This window comes from Schistocerca gregaria, unplaced genomic scaffold (genome assembly GCF_023897955.1).
Source record: "Schistocerca gregaria isolate iqSchGreg1 unplaced genomic scaffold, iqSchGreg1.2 ptg000178l, whole genome shotgun sequence".
Classification (NCBI taxonomy): Eukaryota; Metazoa; Arthropoda; class Insecta; order Orthoptera; family Acrididae; genus Schistocerca; species Schistocerca gregaria.
Genome location: NW_026061728.1, coordinates 11724802 through 11745322, shown reverse-complemented (window position 1 = coordinate 11745322; position 20521 = coordinate 11724802). Strand labels below are relative to the sequence as shown.

Below are 20521 nucleotides of genomic sequence, written 5' to 3'. Positions count from 1 at the left end.
TCTTGGGTACTTCGTCCTTACGGTCGTCTGCATCATCAGTCTTCAGCTGACAACACTTCATATTACCGGCTAATATTTGCAGCTATGGCGACCCATTACTGCTTGGCTACACATCTGACACGTAACCGATGTGCTCTCCAAACTACAACACATGCATTTCAAAACATGTCTTCCACACATATCTACAAAATCACCTTCACATTCAAATACAGTTTCCTTGTGACTGACAGAGACGTAGGCAAAGTTTAAAGTTGCTATTTCCATTACATCTCGTTAATCAGAAAAACGGTAATTTACATCTGCAGCGGAACAAATTCCGTTCCGCCCAGCGTGTGGCTCGAACCCACGACCCTAGGATTAAGAGTCTGACGCTCTACCGACTGAGCTAGCCGGCTACCACGGTGAATACCTGCCGGATAGCACATCACACAGTACTCGTTTGGGTTGGGTGGTCCCATACAGAATCTCTCCATGCTGCCTAATGTTTTCCTAACGTCACACTCGTCATGTACTTCACTTTTATGACATAATCATTTCTGAGAGGTAAAGAAATTGCATGGCAGCATGCAGAGCTAGTGGCGTCAAAATTAACACACATACTTTATGTGACTCAAAAGCCGAACGAGTTACTTTCCGACGTTGTTTTAGATGTGCAAGTGCCAGTCAAAACTCGCGGTGTCGGCACTCTGCCGACCGTTTCGCTAGTTAACACCGGTCTTGTTGTATGTGTTTCAAGCTCAATAGCATTTCCAAGCAAAAAATGGTCAACAGCAACATTCAGACGGTTTCGTATGCTCAATTGCTACATTAAAACGGTATGTTTCTTTTTCAGAACTGGAAAAAAAACGAGCGTGACAACATTCGAACCTGTAATCATCAGATCCGAAGTCCGACACCTTATCCATTAGGCCACATGGTCACTGACGACTAACTATATCATGTATACGACTCATCTCGAAACGCTCACACCCCTGAGGATTTGTGTTTTCGTTCTACACAGCCGCTGCCACTTGCTCTTTCCCACCCATTCGTTACATTCAACCTCTTACGAAACCGAACAAATATACACTGAGAAACAAGACCACACACTTTGTGCATTCGGAATCGAAGGCAGGGCGTCCCTCGCCGCATTTGCTACGATGGCCATTTGCTACTTCTGCAGAAGCGGCGGCGACGACGACGACGACCGCTGGAGGCTCTGAGATATTTGAGAAATACATCTGTAAAATGTAATTCAGACTGCCTCGTGCCACTTTATGCTGTACCGCTTTGGCAAATGCTTTATCTGCGCCATTCGCCTTAATCACATCTGAGAGTAATTCTTAAAAAAAACGCCTGTCGCTAATTGTTCGTCATCACAGATACTGTTTGCTATACGGCCACGACGCGCAACTGATTTCCAAAATTCATCTTTTTCCTGTGAGGATGGAACTTCCGATGCCTGGTTTATTAGAGCAGTGCTCTACCACTGAGCTAAAGAGGCGCGGCCTAGCGGTACTCTTGGGTACTTCGTCCTTACGGTCGTCTGCATCATCAGTCTTCAGCTGACAACACTTCATATTACCGGCTAATATTTGCAGCTATGGCGACCCATTACTGCTTGGCTACACATCTGACACGTAACCGATGTGCTCTCCAAACTACAACACATGCATTTCAAAACATGTCTTCCACACATGTCTACAAAATCACCTTCACATTCAAATACAGTTTCCTTGTGACTGACAGAGACGTAGGCAAAGTTTAAAGTTGCTATTTCCATTACATCTCGTTAATCAGAAAAACGGTAATTTACATCTGCAGCGGAACAAATTCCGTTCCGCCCAGCGTGTGGCTCGAACCCACGACCCTAGGATTAAGAGTCTGACGCTCTACCGACTGAGCTAGCCGGCTACCACGGTGAATACCTGCCGGATAGCACATCACACAGTACTCGTTTGGGTTGGGTGGTCCCATACAGAATCTCTCCATGCTGCCTAATGTTTTCCTAACGTCACACTCGTCATGTACTTCACTTTTATGACATAATCATTTCTGAGAGGTAAAGAAATTGCATGGCAGCATGCAGAGCTAGTGGCGTCAAAATTAACACACATACTTTATGTGACTCAAAAGCCGAACGAGTTACTTTCCGACGTTGTTTTAGATGTGCAAGTGCCAGTCAAAACTCGCGGTGTCGGCACTCTGCCGACCGTTTCGCTAGTTAACACCGGTCTTGTTGTATGTGTTTCAAGCTCAATAGCATTTCCAAGCAAAAAATGGTCAACAGCAACATTCAGACGGTTTCGTATGCTCAATTGCTACATTAAAACGGTATGTTTCTTTTTCAGAACTGGAAAAAAAACGAGCGTGACAACATTCGAACCTGTAATCATCAGATCCGAAGTCCGACGCCTTATCCATTAGGCCACATGGTCACTGACGACTAACTATATCATGTATACGACTCATCTCGAAACGCTCACACCCCTGAGGATTTGTGTTTTCGTTCTACACAGCTGCTGCCACTTGCTCTTTCCCACCCATTCGTTACATTCAACCTCTTACGAAACCGACCAAATATACACTGAGAAACAAGACCACACACTTTGTGCATTCGGAATCGAAGGCAGGGCGTCCCTCGCCGCATTTGCTACGATGGCCATTTGCTACTTCTGCAGAAGCGGCGACGACGACGACGACGACGACGACGACGACCGCTGGAGGCTCTGAGATATTTGAGAAATACATCTGTAAAATGTAATTCAGACTGCCTCGTGCCACTTTATGCTGTACCGCTTTGGCAAATGCTTTATCTGCGCCATTCGCCTTAATCACATCTGAGAGTAATTCTTAAAAAAAACGCCTGTCGCTAATTGTTCGTCATCACAGATACTGTTTGCTATACGGCCACGACGCGCAACTGATTTCCAAAATTCATCTTTTTCCTGTGAGGATGGAACTTCCGATGCCTGGTTTATTAGAGCAGTGCTCTACCACTGAGCTAAAGAGGCGCGGCCTAGCGGTACTCTTGGGTACTTCGTCCTTACGGTCGTCTGCATCATCAGTCTTCAGCTGACAACACTTCATATTACCGGCTAATATTTGCAGCTATGGCGACCCATTACTGCTTGGCTACACATCTGACACGTAACCGATGTGCTCTCCAAACTACAACACATGCATTTCAAAACATGTCTTCCACACATGTCTACAAAATCACCTTCACATTCAAATACAGTTTCCTTGTGACTGACAGAGACGTAGGCAAAGTTTAAAGTTGCTATTTCCATTACATCTCGTTAATCAGAAAAACGGTAATTTACATCTGCAGCGGAACAAATTCCGTTCCGCCCAGCGTGTGGCTCGAACCCACGACCCTAGGATTAAGAGTCTGACGCTCTACCGACTGAGCTAGCCGGCTACCACGGTGAATACCTGCCGGATAGCACATCACACAGTACTCGTTTGGGTTGGGTGGTCCCATACAGAATCTCTCCATGCTGCCTAATGTTTTCCTAACGTCACACTCGTCATGTACTTCACTTTTATGACATAATCATTTCTGAGAGGTAAAGAAATTGCATGGCAGCATGCAGAGCTAGTGGCGTCAAAATTAACACACATACTTTATGTGACTCAAAAGCCGAACGAGTTACTTTCCGACGTTGTTTTAGATGTGCAAGTGCCAGACAAAACTCGCGGTGTCGGCACTCTGCCGACCATTTCGCTAGTTAACACCGGTCTTGTTGTGTGTGTTTCAAGCTCAAGAGCATTTCCAAGCAAAAAATGGTCAACAGCAACATTCAGACGGTTTCGTATGCTCAATTGCTACATTAAAACGGTATGTTTCTTTTTCAGAACTGGAAAAAAAACGAGCGTGACAACATTCGAACCTGTAATCATCAGATCCGAAGTCCGACGCCTTATCCATTAGGCCACATGGTCACTGACGACCAACTATATCATGTATACGACTCATCTCGAAACGCTCACACCCCTGAGGATTTGTGTTTTCGTTCTACACAGCCGCTGCCACTTGCTCTTTCCCACCCATTCGTTACATTCAACCTCTTACGAAACCGACCAAATATACACTGAGAAACAAGACCACACACTTTGTGCATTCGGAATCGAAGGCAGGGCGTCCCTCGCCGCATTTGCTACGATGGCCATTTGCTGCTTCTGCAGAATCGGCGGCGACGACGACGACGACGACGACGACCGCTGGAGGCTCTGAGATATTTGAGAAATACATCTGTAAAATGTAATTCAGACTGCCTCGTGCCACTTTATGCTGTACCGCTTTGGCAAATGCTTTATCTGCGCCATTCGCCTTAATCACATCTGAGAGTAATTCTTAAAAAAAACGCCTGTCGCTAATTGTTCGTCATCACAGATACTGTTTGCTATACGGCCACGACGCGCAACTGATTTCCAAAATTCATCATTCTCCTGTGAGGATGGAACTTCCGATGCCTGGTTTATTAGAGCAGTGCTCTACCACTGAGCTAAAGAGGCGCGGCCTAGCGGTACTCTTGGGTACTTCGTCCTTACGGTCATCTGCATCATCAGTCTTCAGCTGACAACACTTCATATTACCGGCTAATATTTGCAGCTATGGCGACCCATTACTCCTTGGCTACACATCTGACACGTAACCGATGTGCTCTCCAAACTACAACACATGCATTTCAAAACATGTCTTCCACACATGTCTACAAAATCACCTTCACATTCAAATACAGTTTCCTTGTGACTGACAGAGACGTAGGCAAAGTTTAAAGTTGCTATTTCCATTACATCTCGTTAATCAGAAAAACGGTAATTTAGATCTGCAGCGGAACAAATTCCGTTCCGCCCAGCGTGTGGCTCGAACCCACGACCCTAGGATTAAGAGTCTGACGCTCTACCGACTGAGCTAGCCGGCTACCACGGTGAATACCTGCCGGATAGCACATCACACAGTACTCGTTTGGGTTGGGTGGTCCCATACAGAATCTCTCCATGCTGCCTAATGTTTTCCTAACGTCACACTCGTCATGTACTTCACTTTTATGACATAATCATTTCTGAGAGGTAAAGAAATTGCATGGCAGCATGCAGAGCTAGTGGCGTCAAAATTAACACACATACTTTATGTGACTCAAAAGCCGAACGAGTTACTTTCCGACGTTGTTTTAGATGTGCAAGTGCCAGTCAAAACTCGCGGTGTCGGCACGCTGCCGACCATTTCGCTAGTTAACACCGGTCTTGTTGTGTGTGTTTCAAGCTCAAGAGCATTTCCAAGCAAAAAATGGTCAACAGCAACATTCAGACGGTTTCGTATGCTCAATTGCTACATTAAAACGGTATGTTTCTTTTTCAGAACTGGAAAAAAAACGAGCGTGACAACATTCGAACCTGTAATCATCAGATCCGAAGTCCGACGCCTTATCCATTAGGCCACATGGTCACTGACGACCAACTATATCATGTATACGACTCATCTCGAAACGCTCACACCCCTGAGGATTTGTATTTTCGTTCTACACAGCCGCTGCCACTTGCTCTTTCCCACCCATTCGTTACATTCAACCTCTTACGAAACCGACCAAATATACACTGAGAAACAAGACCACACACTTTGTGCATTCGGAATCGAAGGCAGGGCGTCCCTCGCCGCATTTGCTACGATGGCCATTTGCTACTTCTGCAGAAGCGGCGGCGGCGGCGACGACGAAGACGACGACGACGACGACGACCGCGAGAGGCTCTGAGATATGTGAGAAATACATCTATAAAATATAATTCAGACTGTTTCGTCCCACTTTATGCTGCACTGCTTTGGCAAATGCTTTATCTGCGCCATTCGCCTTAATCACATCTGAGAGTAATTCTTAAAAAAAACGCCTGTCGCTAATTGTTCGTCATCACAGATACTGTTTGCTACACGGCCACGACGCGCAACTGATTTCCAAAATTCATCTTTCTCCTGTGAGGATGGAACTTCCGATGCCTGGTTTATTAGAGCAGTGCTCTACCACTGAGCTAAAGAGGCGCGGCCTAGCGGTACTCTTGGGTACTTCGTCCTTACAGTCGTCTGCATCATCAGACTTCAGCTGACAACACTTCATATTACCGGCTAATATTTGCAGCTATGGCGACCCATTACTGCTTGGCTACACATCTGACACGTAACCGATGTGCTCTCCAAACTACAACACATGCATTTCAAAACATGTCTTCCACACATGTCTACAAACTCACCTTCACATTCAAATACAGTTTCCTTGTGACTGACAGAGACGTAGGCAAAGTTTAAAGTTTCTATTTCCATTACATCTCGTTAATCAGAAAAACGGTAATTTACATCTGCAGCGGAACAAATTCCGTTCCGCCCAGCGTGTGGCTCGAACCCACGACCCTAGGATTAAGAGTCTGACGCTCTACCGACTGAGCTAGCCGGCTACCTCGGTGAATACCTGCCGGATAGCACGTCACACAGTACTCGTTTGGGTTGGGTGGTCCCATACAGAATCTCTCCATGCTGCCTAATGTTTTCCTAACGTCACACTCGTCACGTACTTCACTTTTATGTCATAATCATTTCTGAGAGGTAAAGAAATTGCATGACAGCATGCAGAGCTAGTGGCGTCAAAATTAACACACATACTTTATGTGACTCAAAAGCCGAACGAGTTACTTTCCGACGTTGTTTTAGATGTGCAAGTGCCAGTCAAAACTCGCGGTGTCGGCACGCTGCCGACCATTTCGCTAGTTAACACCGGTCTTGTTGTGTGTGTTTCAAGCTCAAGAGCATTTCCAAGCAAAAAATGGTCAACAGCAACATTCAGACGGTTTAGTATGCTTAATTGCTACATTAAAACGGTATGTTTCTTTTTCAGAACTGGAAAAAAACGAGCGTGACAACATTCGAACCTGTAATCATCAGATCCGGAGTCCGACGATTTATCCATTAGGCCACATGGTCACTGACGACCAACTATATCATGTATACGACTCATCTCGAAACGCTCACACCCCTGAGGATTTGTGTTTTCGTTCTACACAGCCGCTGCCCCTTGCTCTTACCCACCCATTCGTTACATTCAACCTCTTACGAGACTGACCAAAAATACACTGAGAAACAAGACCACACACTTTGTGCATTCGGAATCGAAGGCAGGGCCTCCCTCGCAACATTTGCTACGATGGCCATTTGCTACTTCTGCAGAAGCGGCGGCGGCGGTGACGACGAAGACGACGACGACGACGACGACGACGACGACCGCGAGAGGCTCTGAGATATGTGAGAAATACATCTGTAAAATGTAATTCAGACTGCCTCGTGCCACATTATGCTGTACCGCTTTGGCAAATGCTTTATCTGCGCCATTCGCCTTAATCACATCTGAGAGTAATTTTGAAAAAAAAACGCCTGTCGCTAATTGTTCGTCATCACAGATACTGTTTGCTATACGGCCACGACGCGCAACTGATTTCCAAAATTCATCTTTCTCCTGTGAGGATGGAACTTCCGATGCCTGGTTTATTAGAGCAGTGCTCAACCACTGAGCTAAAGAGGCGCGGCCTAGCGGTACTCTTGGGTACTTCGTCCTTACGGTCGTCTGCATCATCAGACTTCAGCTGACAACACTTCATATTACCAGCTAATATTTGCAGCTATGGCGACCCATTACTGCTTGGCTACACATCTGACACGTAACCGATGTGCTCTCCAAACTACAACACATGCATTTCAAAACATGTCTTCCACACATGTCTACAAAATCACCTTCACATTCAAATACAGTTTCCTTGTGACTGACAGAGACGCAGGCAAAGTTTAAAGTTGCTATTTCCATTACATCTCGTTAATCAGAAAAACGGTAATTTACATCTGCAGCGGAACAAATTCCGTTCCGCCCAGCGTGTGGCTCGAACCCACGACCCTAGGATTAAAAGTCTGACGCTCTACCGACTGAGCTAGCCGGCTACCTCGGTGAATACCTGCTGGATAGCACGTCACACAGTACTCGTTTGGGTTGGGTGGTCCCATACAGAATCTCTCCATGCTGCCTAATGTTTTCCTAACGTCACACTCGTCACATACTTCACTTTTATGTCATAATCATTTCTGAGAGGTAAAGAAATTGCATGACAGCATGCAGAGCTAGTGGCGTCAAAATTAACACACATACTTTATGTGACTCAAAAGCCGAACGAGTTACTTTCCGACGTTGTTTTAGATGTGCAAGTGCCAGTCAAAACTCGCGGTGTCGGCACTCTGCAGACCAATTCGCTAGTTAACACCGGTCTTGTTGTGTGTGTTTCAAGCTCAAGAGCATTTCCAAGCAAAAAATGGTCAACAGCAACATTCAGACGGTTTCGTACTGCTCAATTGCTACATTAAAACGGTATGTTTCTTTTTCAGAACTGGAAAAAAACGAGCGTGACAACATTCGAACCTGTAATCATCAGATCCGGAGTCCAACGCCTTATCCATTAGGCCACATGGTCACTGACGACCAAATATGTCATGTATACGACTCATCTCGAAACGCTCACACCCCTGAGGATTTGTGTTTTCGTTCTACACAGCCGCTGCCCCTTGCTCTTTCCCTCCCATTCGTTACATTCAACCTCTTACGAGACCGACCAAATATACACTGAGAAACAAGACCACACACTTTGTGCATTCGGAATCGAAGGCAGGGCGTCCCTCGCCGCATTTGCTACGATGGCCATTTGCTACTTCTGCAGAAGCGGCGGCGGCGACGACGTCGACGACGACGACGACGACGACGACGACCGCGAGAGGTTCTGAGATATGTGAGAAATACATCTGTAAAATGTAATTCAGACTGCCTCGTGGCACATTATGCTGTACCGCTTTGGCAAATGCTTTATCTGCGCCATTCGCCTTAATCACATCTGAGAGTAATTCTGAAAAAAAACGCCTGTCGCTAATTGTTCGTCATCACAGATACTGTTTGCTATACGGCCACGACCCGCAACTGATTTCCAAAATTCATCTTTCTCCTGTGAGGATGGAACTTACGACACCTCGTTTATTAGAGCAATGCTCTACCACTGAGCTAAAGAGGCGCGGCCTAGCGGTAATCTTGCGTACTTCGGCCTTACGGTCGCCTGCATCATCAGACTTCAGCTGACAACACTTCATATTACCGGCTAATATTTGCAGCTATGGCGACCCATTACTGCTTGGCTACACATCTGACACGTAACCGATGTGCTCTCCAAACTACAACACTTGCATTTCAGAACATGTCTTCCACACATGTCTACAAAATCACCTTCACATTCAAATACAGTTTCCTTGTGACTGACAGAGACGTAGGCAAAGTTTAAAGTTGCTATTTCCATTACATCTCGTTAATCAGAAAAACGGTAATTTACATCTGCAGCGGAACAAATTCCGTTCCGCCCTGCGTGTGGCTCGAACCCACGACCCTAGGATTAAGAGTCTGAGGCTCTACCGACTGAGCTAGCCGGCTACCACGGTGAATACCTGCCGGATAGCACGTCACACAGTACTCGTTTGGGTTGGGTGGTCCCATACAGAATCTCTCCATGCTGCCTAATGTTTTCCTAACGTCACACTCGTCAAATACTTCACTTTTATGTCATAATCATTTCTGAGAGGTAAAGAAATTGCATGACAGCATGCAGAGCTAGTGGCGTCAAAATTAACACACATACTTTATGTGACTCAAAATCCGAACGAGTTACTTTCCGACGTTGTTTTAGATGTGCAAGTGCCAGTCAAAACTCGCGGTGTCGGCACTCTGCCGACCATTTCGCTAGTTAACACCGGTCTTGTTGTGTGTGTTTCAAGCTCAAGAGCATTTCCAAGCAAAAAATGGTCAACAGCAACATTCAAACGGTTTCGTATGCTCAATTGCTACATTAAAACGGTATGTTTCTTTTTCAGAACTGGAAAAAAAACGAGCGTGACAACATTCGAACCTGTAATCATCAGATCCGAAGTCCGACGCCTTATCCATTAGGCCACATGGTCATTGACGACCAACTATATCATGTATACGACTCATCTCGAAACGCTCACACCCCTGAGGATTTGTGTTTTCGTTCTACACAGCCGCTGCCCCTTGCTCTTTCCCACCCATTCGTAACATTCAACCTCTTACGAGACCGACCAAATATACACTGAGAAACAAGACCACACACTTTGTGCATTCGGAATCGAAGGCAGGGCGTCCCTCGCCGCATTTGCTACGATGGCCATTTGCTACTTCTGCAGAAGCAGCGGCGGCGACGACGACGACGACGACGACGACGACGACGACGACCGCGAGAGGCTCTGAGATATGTGAGAAATACATCTGTAAAGTGTAATTCATACTGCCTCGTGCCACTTTATGCTGTACCGCTTTGGCAAATGCTTTATCTGCGCCATTCGCCTTAATCACATCTGAGAGTAATTCTTAAAAAAAACGCCTGTCGCTAATTGTTCGTCATCAAAGATACTGTTTGCTATACGGCCACGACGCGCAACTGATTCCCAAAATTCATCTTTCTCCTGTGAGGATGGAACTTCCGATGCCTGGTTTATTAGAGCAGTGCTCTACCACTGAGCTAAAGAGGCGCGGCCTAGCGGTACTCTTGGGTACTTCGTCCTTACGGTCGTCTGCATCATCAGACTTCAGCTGACAACACTTGATATTACCGGCTAATATTTGCAGCTATGGCAACCCATTACTGCTTGGCTACACATCTGACACGTAACCGATGTGCTCTCCAAACTACAACACATGCATTTCAAAACATGTCTTCCACACATGTCTACAAAATCACCTTCACATTCAAATACAGTTTCCTTGTGACTGACAGAGACGTAGGCAAAGTTTAAAGTTGCTATTTCCATTACATCTCGTTAATCAGAAAAACGGTACTTTACATCTGCAGCGGAACAAATTCCGTTCCGCCCAGCGTGTGGCTCGAACCCACGACCCTAGGATTAAGAGTCTGACGCTCTACCGACTGAGCTAGCCGGCTACCTCGGTGAATACCTGCCGGATAGCACGTCACACAGTACTCGTTTGGGTTGTTTGGTCCCATACAGAATCTCTCCATGCTGCCTAATGTTTTCCTAACGTCACACTCGTCACATACTTCACTTTTATGTCATAATCATTTCTGAGAGGTAAAGAAATTGCATGACAGCATGCAGAGCTAGTGGCGTCAAAATTAACACACATACTTTATGTGACTCAAAAGCCGAACGAGTTACTTTCCGACGTTGTTTTAGATGTGCAAGTGCCAGTCAAAACTCGCGGTGTCGGCACTCTGCAGACCAATTCGCTAGTTAACACCGGTCTTGTTGTGTGTGTTTCAAGCTCAAGAGCATTTCCAAGCAAAAAATGGTCAACAGCAACATTCAGACGGTTTCGTACTGCTCAATTGCTACATTAAAACGGTATGTTTCTTTTTCAGAACTGGAAAAAAACGAGCGTGACAACATTCGAACCTGTAATCATCAGATCCGGAGTCCAACGCCTTATCCATTAGGCCACATGGTCACTGACGACCAAATATGTCATGTATACGACTCATCTCGAAACGCTCACACCCCTGAGGATTTGTGTTTTCGTTCTACACAGCCGCTGCCCCTTGCTCTTTCCCTCCCATTCGTTACATTCAACCTCTTACGAGACCGACCAAATATACACTGAGAAACAAGACCACACACTTTGTGCATTCGGAATCGAAGGCAGGGCGTCCCTCGCCGCATTTGCTACGATGGCCATTTGCTACTTCTGCAGAAGCGGCGGCGGCGACGACGTCGACGACGACGACGACGACGACGACGACGACGACCGCGAGAGGTTCTGAGATATGTGAGAAATACATCTGTAAAATGTAATTCAGACTGCCTCGTGCCACATTATGCTGTACCGCTTTGGCAAATGCTTTATCTGCGCCATTCGCCTTAATCACATCTGAGAGTAATTCTGAAAAAAAACGCCTGTCGCTAATTGTTCGTCATCACAGATACTGTTTGCTATACGGCCACGACCCGCAACTGATTTCCAAAATTCATCTTTCTCCTGTGAGGATGGAACTTACGACACCTCGTTTATTAGAGCAATGCTCTACCACTGAGCTAAAGAGGCGCGGCCTAGCGGTAATCTTGCGTACTTCGGCCTTACGGTCGCCTGCATCATCAGACTTCAGCTGACAACACTTCATATTACCGGCTAATATTTGCAGCTATGGCGACCCATTACTGCTTGGCTACACATCTGACACGTAACCGATGTGCTCTCCAAACTACAACACTTGCATTTCAGAACATGTCTTCCACACATGTCTACAAAATCACCTTCACATTCAAATACAGTTTCCTTGTGACTGACAGAGACGTAGGCAAAGTTTAAAGTTGCTATTTCCATTACATCTCGTTAATCAGAAAAACGGTAATTTACATCTGCAGCGGAACAAATTCCGTTCCGCCCTGCGTGTGGCTCGAACCCACGACCCTAGGATTAAGAGTCTGAGGCTCTACCGACTGAGCTAGCCGGCTACCACGGTGAATACCTGCCGGATAGCACGTCACACAGTACTCGTTTGGGTTGGGTGGTCCCATACAGAATCTCTCCATGCTGCCTAATGTTTTCCTAACGTCACACTCGTCAAATACTTCACTTTTATGTCATAATCATTTCTGAGAGGTAAAGAAATTGCATGACAGCATGCAGAGCTAGTGGCGTCAAAATTAACACACATACTTTATGTGACTCAAAATCCGAACGAGTTACTTTCCGACGTTGTTTTAGATGTGCAAGTGCCAGTCAAAACTCGCGGTGTCGGCACTCTGCCGACCATTTCGCTAGTTAACACCGGTCTTGTTGTGTGTGTTTCAAGCTCAAGAGCATTTCCAAGCAAAAAATGGTCAACAGCAACATTCAAACGGTTTCGTATGCTCAATTGCTACATTAAAACGGTATGTTTCTTTTTCAGAACTGGAAAAAAAACGAGCGTGACAACATTCGAACCTGTAATCATCAGATCCGAAGTCCGACGCCTTATCCATTAGGCCACATGGTCATTGACGACCAACTATATCATGTATACGACTCATCTCGAAACGCTCACACCCCTGAGGATTTGTGTTTTCGTTCTACACAGCCGCTGCCCCTTGCTCTTTCCCACCCATTCGTAACATTCAACCTCTTACGAGACCGACCAAATATACACTGAGAAACAAGACCACACACTTTGTGCATTCGGAATCGAAGGCAGGGCGTCCCTCGCCGCATTTGCTACGATGGCCATTTGCTACTTCTGCAGAAGCAGCGGCGGCGACGACGACGACGACGACGACGACGACGACGACGACCGCGAGAGGCTCTGAGATATGTGAGAAATACATCTGTAAAATGTAATTCAGACTGCCTCGTGCCACTTTGTGCTGTACCGCTTTGGCAAATGCTTTATCTGCGCCATTCGCCTTAATCACATCTGAGAGTAATTCTTAAAAAATACGCCTGTCGCTAATTGTTCGTCATCACAGATACTGTTTGCTATACGGCCACGACGTGCAACTGATTTCCAAAATTCATCTTTCTCCTGTGAGGATGGAACTTCCGATGCCTGGTTTATTAGAGCAGTGCTCTACCACTGAGCTAAAGAGGCGCGGCCTAGCGGTATTCTTGGGTACTTCGTCCTTACGGTCGTCTGCATCATCAGACTTCAGCTGACAACACTTCATATTACCGGCTAATATTTGCAGCTATGGCGACCCATTACTGCTTGGCTACACATCTGACACGTAACCGATGTGCTCTCCAAACTACAACACTTGCATTTCAGAACATGTCTTCCACACATGTCTACAAAATCACCTTCACATTCAAATACAGTTTCCTAGTGACTGACAGAGACGTAGGCAAAGTTTAAAGTTGCTATTTCCATTACATCTCGTTAATCAGAAAAACGGTAATTTACATCTGCAGCGGAACAAATTCCGTTCCGCCCAGCGTGTGGCTCGAACCCACGACCCTAGGATTAAGAGTCTGACGCTCTACCGACTGAGCTAGCCGGCTACCTCGGTGAATACCTGCCGGATAGCACGTCACACAGTACTCGTTTGGGTTGGGTGGTCCCATACAGAATCTCTCCATGCTGCCTAATGTTTTCCTAACGTCACACTCGTCACGTACTTCACTTTTATGTCATAATCATTTCTGAGAGGTAAAGAAATTGCATGACAGCATGGAGAGCTAGTGGCGTCAAAATTAACAAACATACTTTATGTCACTCAAAAGCCGAACGAGTTACTTTCCGACGTTGTTTTAGATGTGCAAGTGCCAGTCAAAACTCGCGGTGTCGGCACTCTGCCGACCATTTCGCTAGTTAACACCGGTCTTGTTGTGTGTGTTTCAAGCTCAAGAGCATTTCCAAGCAAAAAATGGTCAACAGCAACATTCAGACGGTTTCGTATGCTCAATTGCTACATTAAAACGGTATGTTTCTTTTTCAGAACTGGAAAAAAAAAACGAGCGTGACAACATTCGAACCTGTAATCATCAGATCCGAAGTCCGACGCCTTATCCATTAGGCCACATGGTCACTGACGATCAACTATATCATGTATACGACTCATCTCGAAATGCTCACACCCCTGAGGATTTGTGTTTTCGTTCTACACAGCCGCTGCCCCTTGCTCTTTCCCACCCATTCGTTACATTCAACCTCTTACGAGACCGACCAAATATACACTGAGAAACAAGACCACACACTTTGTGCATTCGGAATCGAAGGCAGGGCGTCCCTCGCCGCATTTGCTACGATGACCATTTGCTACTTCTGCAGAAGCGGCGGCGGCGGCGACGACGAAGACGACGACGACGACGACCGCGAGAGGCTCTGAGATATGTGAGAAATACATCTATAAAATATAATTCAGACTGCCTCGTCCCACTTTATGCTGTACTGCTTTGGCAAATGCTTTATCTGCGCCATTCGCCTTAATCACATCTGAGAGAAATTCTTAAAAAAAACGCCTGTCGCTAATTGTTCGTCATCACAGATACTGTTTGCTATACGGCCACGACGCGCAACTGATTTCCAAAATTCATCTTTCTCCTGTGAGGATGGAACTTCCGATGCCTGGTTTATTAGAGCAGTGCTCTACCACTGAGCTAAAGAGGCGCGGCCTAGCGGTATTCTTGGGTACTTCGTCCTTACGGTCGTCTGCATCATCAGACTTCAGCTGACAAGACTTCATATTACCGGCTAATATTTGCAGCTATGGCGACCCATTACTGCTTGCCTACACATCTGACACGTAACCGATGTGCTCTCCAAACTACAACACATGCATTTCAAAACATGTCTTCCACACATGTCTACAAAATCACCTTCACATTCAAATACAGTTTCCTTGTGACTGACAGAGACGTAGGCAAAGTTTAAAGTTGCTATTTCCATTACATCTCGTTAATCAGAAAAACAGTAATTTACATCTGCAGCGGAACAAATTCCGTTCCGAGCAGCGTGTGGCTCAAAACCAACGCCCCTAGGATTAAGAGTCTGACGCTCTACCGACTGAGCTAGCCGGCTACCTCGGTGAATACCTGCCGGATAGCACGTCACACAGTACTCGTTTGGGTTGGGTGGTCCCATACAGAATCTCTCCATGCTGCCTAATGTTTTCCTAACGTCACACTCGTCACGTACTTCACTTTTATGTCATAATCATTTCTGAGAGGTAAAGAAATTGCATGACAGCATGCAGAGCTAGTGGCGTCAAAATTAACACACATACTTTATGTGACTCAAAAGCCGAACGAGTTACTTTCCGACGTTGTTTTAGATGTGCAAGTGCCAGTCAAAACTCGCGGTGTCGGCACTCTGCCGACCATTTCGCTAGTTAACACCGGTCTTGTTGTGTGTGTTTCAAGCTCAAGAGCATTTCCAAGCAAAAAATGGTCAACAGCAACATTCAGACGGTTTCGTATGCTCAATTGCTACATTAAAACGGTATGTTTCTTTTTCAGAACTGGAAAAAAAACGAGCGTGACAACATTCGAACCTGTAATCATCAGATCCGAAGTCCGACGCCTTATCCATTAGGCCACATCGTCACTGACGACCAACTAGATCATGTATACGACTCATCTCGAAATGCTCACACCCCTGAGGATTTGTGTTTTCGTTCTACACAGCCGCTGCCCCTTGCTCTTTCCCACCCATTCGTTACATTCAACCTCTTACGAGACCGACCAAATATAGACTGAGAAACAAGACCACACACTTTGTGCATTCGGAATCGAAGGCAGGGCGTCCCTCGCCGCATTTGCTACGATGACCATTTGCTACTTCTGCAGAAGCGGCGGCGGCGGCGACGACGAAGACGACGACGACGACGACGACGACCGCGAGAGGCTCTGAGATATGTGAGAAATACATCTATAAAATATAATTCAGACTGCCTCGTCCCACTTTATGCTGTACTGCTTTGGCAAATGCTTTATCTGCGCCATTCGCCTTAATCACATCTGAGAGTAATTCTTAAAAAAAACGCCTGTCGCTAATTGTTCGTCATCACAGATACTGTTTGCTATACGGCCACGACGCGCAACTGATTCCCAAAATTCATCTTTCTCCTGTGAGGATGGAACTTCCGATGCCTGGTTTATTAGAGCAGTGCTCTACCACTGAGCTAAAGAGGCGCGGCCTAGCGGTACTCTTGGGTACTTCGTCCTTACGGTCGTCTGCATCATCAGACTTCAGCTGACAACACTTCATATTACCGGCTAATATTTGCAGCTATGGCAACCCATTACTGCTTGGCTACACATCTGACACGTAACCGATGTGCTCTCCAAACTACAACACATGCATTTCAAAACATGTCTTCCACACATGTCTACAAAATCACCTTCACATTCAAATACAGTTTCCTTGTGACTGACAGAGACGTAGGCAAAGTTTAAAGTTGCTATTTCCATTACATCTCGTTAATCAGAAAAACGGTACTTTACATCTGCAGCGGAACAAATTCCGTTCCGCCCAGCGTGTGGCTCGAACCCACGACCCTAGGATTAAGAGTCTGACGCTCTACCGACTGAGCTAGCCGGCTACCTCGGTGAATACCTGCCGGATAGCACGTCACACAGTACTCGTTTGGGTTGTTTGGTCCCATACAGAATCTCTCCATGCTGCCTAATGTTTTCCTAACGTCACACTCGTCACATACGTCACTTTTATGTCATAATCATTTCTGAGAGGTAAAGAAATTGCATGACAGCATGCAGAGCTAGTGGCGTCAAAATTAACACACATACTTTATGTGACTCAAAAGCCGAACGAGTTACTTTCCGACGTTGTTTTAGATGTGCAAGTGCCAGTCAAAACTCGCGGTGTCGGCACTCTGCCGACCATTTCGCTAGTTAACACCGGTCTTGTTGTGTGTGTTTCAAGCTCAAGAGCATTTCCAAGTAAAAAATGGTCAACAGCAACATTCAAACGGTTTCGTATGCTCAATTGCTACATTAAAACGGTATGTTTCTTTTTCAGATCTGGAAAAAAAACGAGCGTGACAACATTCGAACCTGTAATCATCAGATCCGAAGACCGACGCCTTATCCATTAGGCCACATGGTCACTGACGACCAACTGTATCATGTATACGACTCATCTCGAAATGCTCACACCCCTGAGGATTTGTGTTTTCGTTCTACACAGCCGCTGCCCCTTGCTCTTTCCCACCCATTCGTTACATTCAACCTCTTACGAGACCGACCAAATATACACTGAGAAACAAGACCACACACTTTGTGCATTCGGAATCGAAGGCAGGGCGTCCCTCGCCGCATTTGCTACGATGACCATTTGCTACTTCTGCAGAAGCGGCGGCGGCGGCGACGACGAAGACGACGACGACGACGACCGCGAGAGGCTCTGAGATATGTGAGAAATACATCTATAAAATATAATTCAGACTGCCTCGTCCCACTTTATGCTGTACTGCTTTGGCAAATGCTTTATCTGCGCCATTCGCCTTAATCACATCTGAGAGAAATTCTTAAAAAAAACGCCTGTCGCTAATTGTTCGTCATCACAGATACTGTTTGCTATACGGCCACGACGCGCAACTGATTTCCAAAATTCATCTTTCTCCTGTGAGGATGGAACTTCCGATGCCTGGTTTATTAGAGCAGTGCTCTACCACTGAGCTAAAGAGGCGCGGCCTAGCGGTATTCTTGGGTACTTCGTCCTTACGGTCGTCTGCATCATCAGACTTCAGCTGACAAGACTTCATATTACCGGCTAATATTTGCAGCTATGGCGACCCATTACTGCTTGCCTACACATCTGACACGTAACCGATGTGCTCTCCAAACTACAACACATGCATTTCAAAACATGTCTTCCACACATGTCTACAAAATCACCTTCACATTCAAATACAGTTTCCTTGTGACTGACAGAGACGTAGGCAAAGTTTAAAGTTGCTATTTCCATTACATCTCGTTAATCAGAAAAACAGTAATTTACATCTGCAGCGGAACAAATTCCGTTCCGAGCAGCGTGTGGCTCAAAACCAACGCCCCTAGGATTAAGAGTCTGACGCTCTACCGACTGAGCTAGCCGGCTACCTCGGTGAATACCTGCCGGATAGCACGTCACACAGTACTCGTTTGGGTTGGGTGGTCCCATACAGAATCTCTCCATGCTGCCTAATGTTTTCCTAACGTCACACTCGTCACGTACTTCACTTTTATGTCATAATCATTTCTGAGAGGTAAAGAAATTGCATGACAGCATGCAGAGCTAGTGGCGTCAAAATTAACACACATACTTTATGTGACTCAAAAGCCGAACGAGTTACTTTCCGACGTTGTTTTAGATGTGCAAGTGCCAGTCAAAACTCGCGGTGTCGGCACTCTGCCGACCATTTCGCTAGTTAACACCGGTCTTGTTGTGTGTGTTTCAAGCTCAAGAGCATTTCCAAGCAAAAAATGGTCAACAGCAACATTCAGACGGTTTCGTATGCTCAATTGCTACATTAAAACGGTATGTTTCTTTTTCAGAACTGGAAAAAAAACGAGCGTGACAACATTCGAACCTGTAATCATGAGATCCGAAGTTCGACGCCTTATCCATTAGGCCACATGGTCACTGACGACCAACTATATCATGTATACGACTCATCTCGAAATGCTCACACCCCTGAGGATTTGTGTTTTCGTTCTACACAGCCGCTGCCCCTTGCTCTTTCCCACCCATTCGTTACATTCAACCTCTTACGAGACCGACCAAATATAGACTGAGAAACAAGACCACACACTTTGTGCATTCGGAATCGAAGGCAGGGCGTCCCTCGCCGCATTTGCTACGATGACCATTTGCTACTTCTGCAGAAGCGGCGGCGGCGGCGACGACGAAGACGACGACGACGACGACGACGACCGCGAGAGGCTCTGAGATATGTGAGAAATACATCTATAAAATATAATTCAGACTGCCTCGTCCCACTTTATGCTGTACTGCTTTGGCAAATGCTTTATCTGCGCCATTCGCCTTAATCACATCTGAGAGTAATTCTTAAAAAAAACGCCTGTCGCTAATTGTTCGTCATCACAGATAATGTTTGCTATACGGCCACGACGCGCAACTGATTTCCAAAATTCATCTTTCTCCTGTGAGGATGGAACTTCCGATGCCTGGTTTATTAGAGCAGTGCTCTACCACTGAGCTAAAGAGGCGCGGCCTAGCGGTACTCTTGGGTACTTCGTCCTTACGGTCGTCTGCATCATCAGACTTCAGCTGACAACACTTCATATTACCGGCTAATATTTGCAGCTATGGCGACCCATTACTGCTTGGCTACACATCTGACACGTAACCGATGTGCTCTCCAAACTACAACACATGCATTTCAAAACATGTCTTCCACACATGTCTACAAAATCACCTTCACATTCAAATACAGTTTCCTTGTGACTGACAGAGACGTAGGCAAAGTTTAAAGTTGCTATTTCCATTACATCTCGTTAATCAGAAAAACGGTAATTTACATCTGCAGCGGAACAAATTCCGTTCCGCCCAGCGTGTGGCTCGAACCCACGACCCTAGGATTAAGAGTCTGACGCTCTACCGACTGAGCTAGCCGGCTACCTCGGTGAATACCTGCCGGATAGCACGTCACACAGTACTCGTTTGGGTTGGGTGGTCCCATACAGAATCTCTCCATGCTGCCTAATGTTTTCCTAACGTCACACTCGTCACATACGTCACTTTTATGTCATAATCATTTCTGAGAGGTAAAGAAATTGCATGACAGCATGCAGAGCTAGTGGCGTCAAAATTAACACACATACTTTATGTGACTCAAAAGCCGAACGAGTTACTTTCCGACGTTGTTTTAGATGTGCAAGTGCCAGTCAAAACTCGCGGTGTCGGCACTCTGCCGACCATTTCGCTAGTTAACACCGGTCTTGTTGTGTGTGTTTCAAGCTCAAGAGCATTTCCAAGCAAAAAATGGTCAACAGCAACATTCAAACGG

General features: G+C 46.0%; 10 non-coding genes across 10 annotated transcripts; all 10 read right to left on the bottom strand.

Annotated features, from left to right (window-relative positions):
• Positions 1-322: 322 nt before the first annotated feature.
• Trnak-cuu (transfer RNA lysine (anticodon CUU)) lies at positions 323-395 on the bottom strand. The gene has a single exon. It is a non-coding gene; the product is annotated as a tRNA-Lys (tRNA).
• Positions 396-1820: 1425 nt separating this feature from the next.
• On the bottom strand, positions 1821-1893 carry Trnak-cuu (transfer RNA lysine (anticodon CUU)). Its single transcript has one exon. It is a non-coding gene; the product is annotated as a tRNA-Lys (tRNA).
• Positions 1894-3330: 1437 nt separating this feature from the next.
• On the bottom strand, positions 3331-3403 carry Trnak-cuu (transfer RNA lysine (anticodon CUU)). Its single transcript has one exon. It is a non-coding gene; the product is annotated as a tRNA-Lys (tRNA).
• Positions 3404-4837: 1434 nt separating this feature from the next.
• On the bottom strand, positions 4838-4910 carry Trnak-cuu (transfer RNA lysine (anticodon CUU)). Its single transcript has one exon. It is a non-coding gene; the product is annotated as a tRNA-Lys (tRNA).
• A 1446-nt stretch (positions 4911-6356) lies between these two features.
• Positions 6357-6429, bottom strand: Trnak-cuu (transfer RNA lysine (anticodon CUU)). The gene has a single exon. It is a non-coding gene; the product is annotated as a tRNA-Lys (tRNA).
• Positions 6430-7884: 1455 nt separating this feature from the next.
• Trnak-uuu (transfer RNA lysine (anticodon UUU)) lies at positions 7885-7957 on the bottom strand. Its single transcript has one exon. It is a non-coding gene; the product is annotated as a tRNA-Lys (tRNA).
• A 2971-nt stretch (positions 7958-10928) lies between these two features.
• Positions 10929-11001, bottom strand: Trnak-cuu (transfer RNA lysine (anticodon CUU)). Its single transcript has one exon. It is a non-coding gene; the product is annotated as a tRNA-Lys (tRNA).
• Positions 11002-13978: 2977 nt separating this feature from the next.
• On the bottom strand, positions 13979-14051 carry Trnak-cuu (transfer RNA lysine (anticodon CUU)). Its single transcript has one exon. It is a non-coding gene; the product is annotated as a tRNA-Lys (tRNA).
• A 2968-nt stretch (positions 14052-17019) lies between these two features.
• Trnak-cuu (transfer RNA lysine (anticodon CUU)) lies at positions 17020-17092 on the bottom strand. Its single transcript has one exon. It is a non-coding gene; the product is annotated as a tRNA-Lys (tRNA).
• A 2966-nt stretch (positions 17093-20058) lies between these two features.
• On the bottom strand, positions 20059-20131 carry Trnak-cuu (transfer RNA lysine (anticodon CUU)). Its single transcript has one exon. It is a non-coding gene; the product is annotated as a tRNA-Lys (tRNA).
• Between the last annotated feature and the right edge of the window lie 390 nt (positions 20132-20521).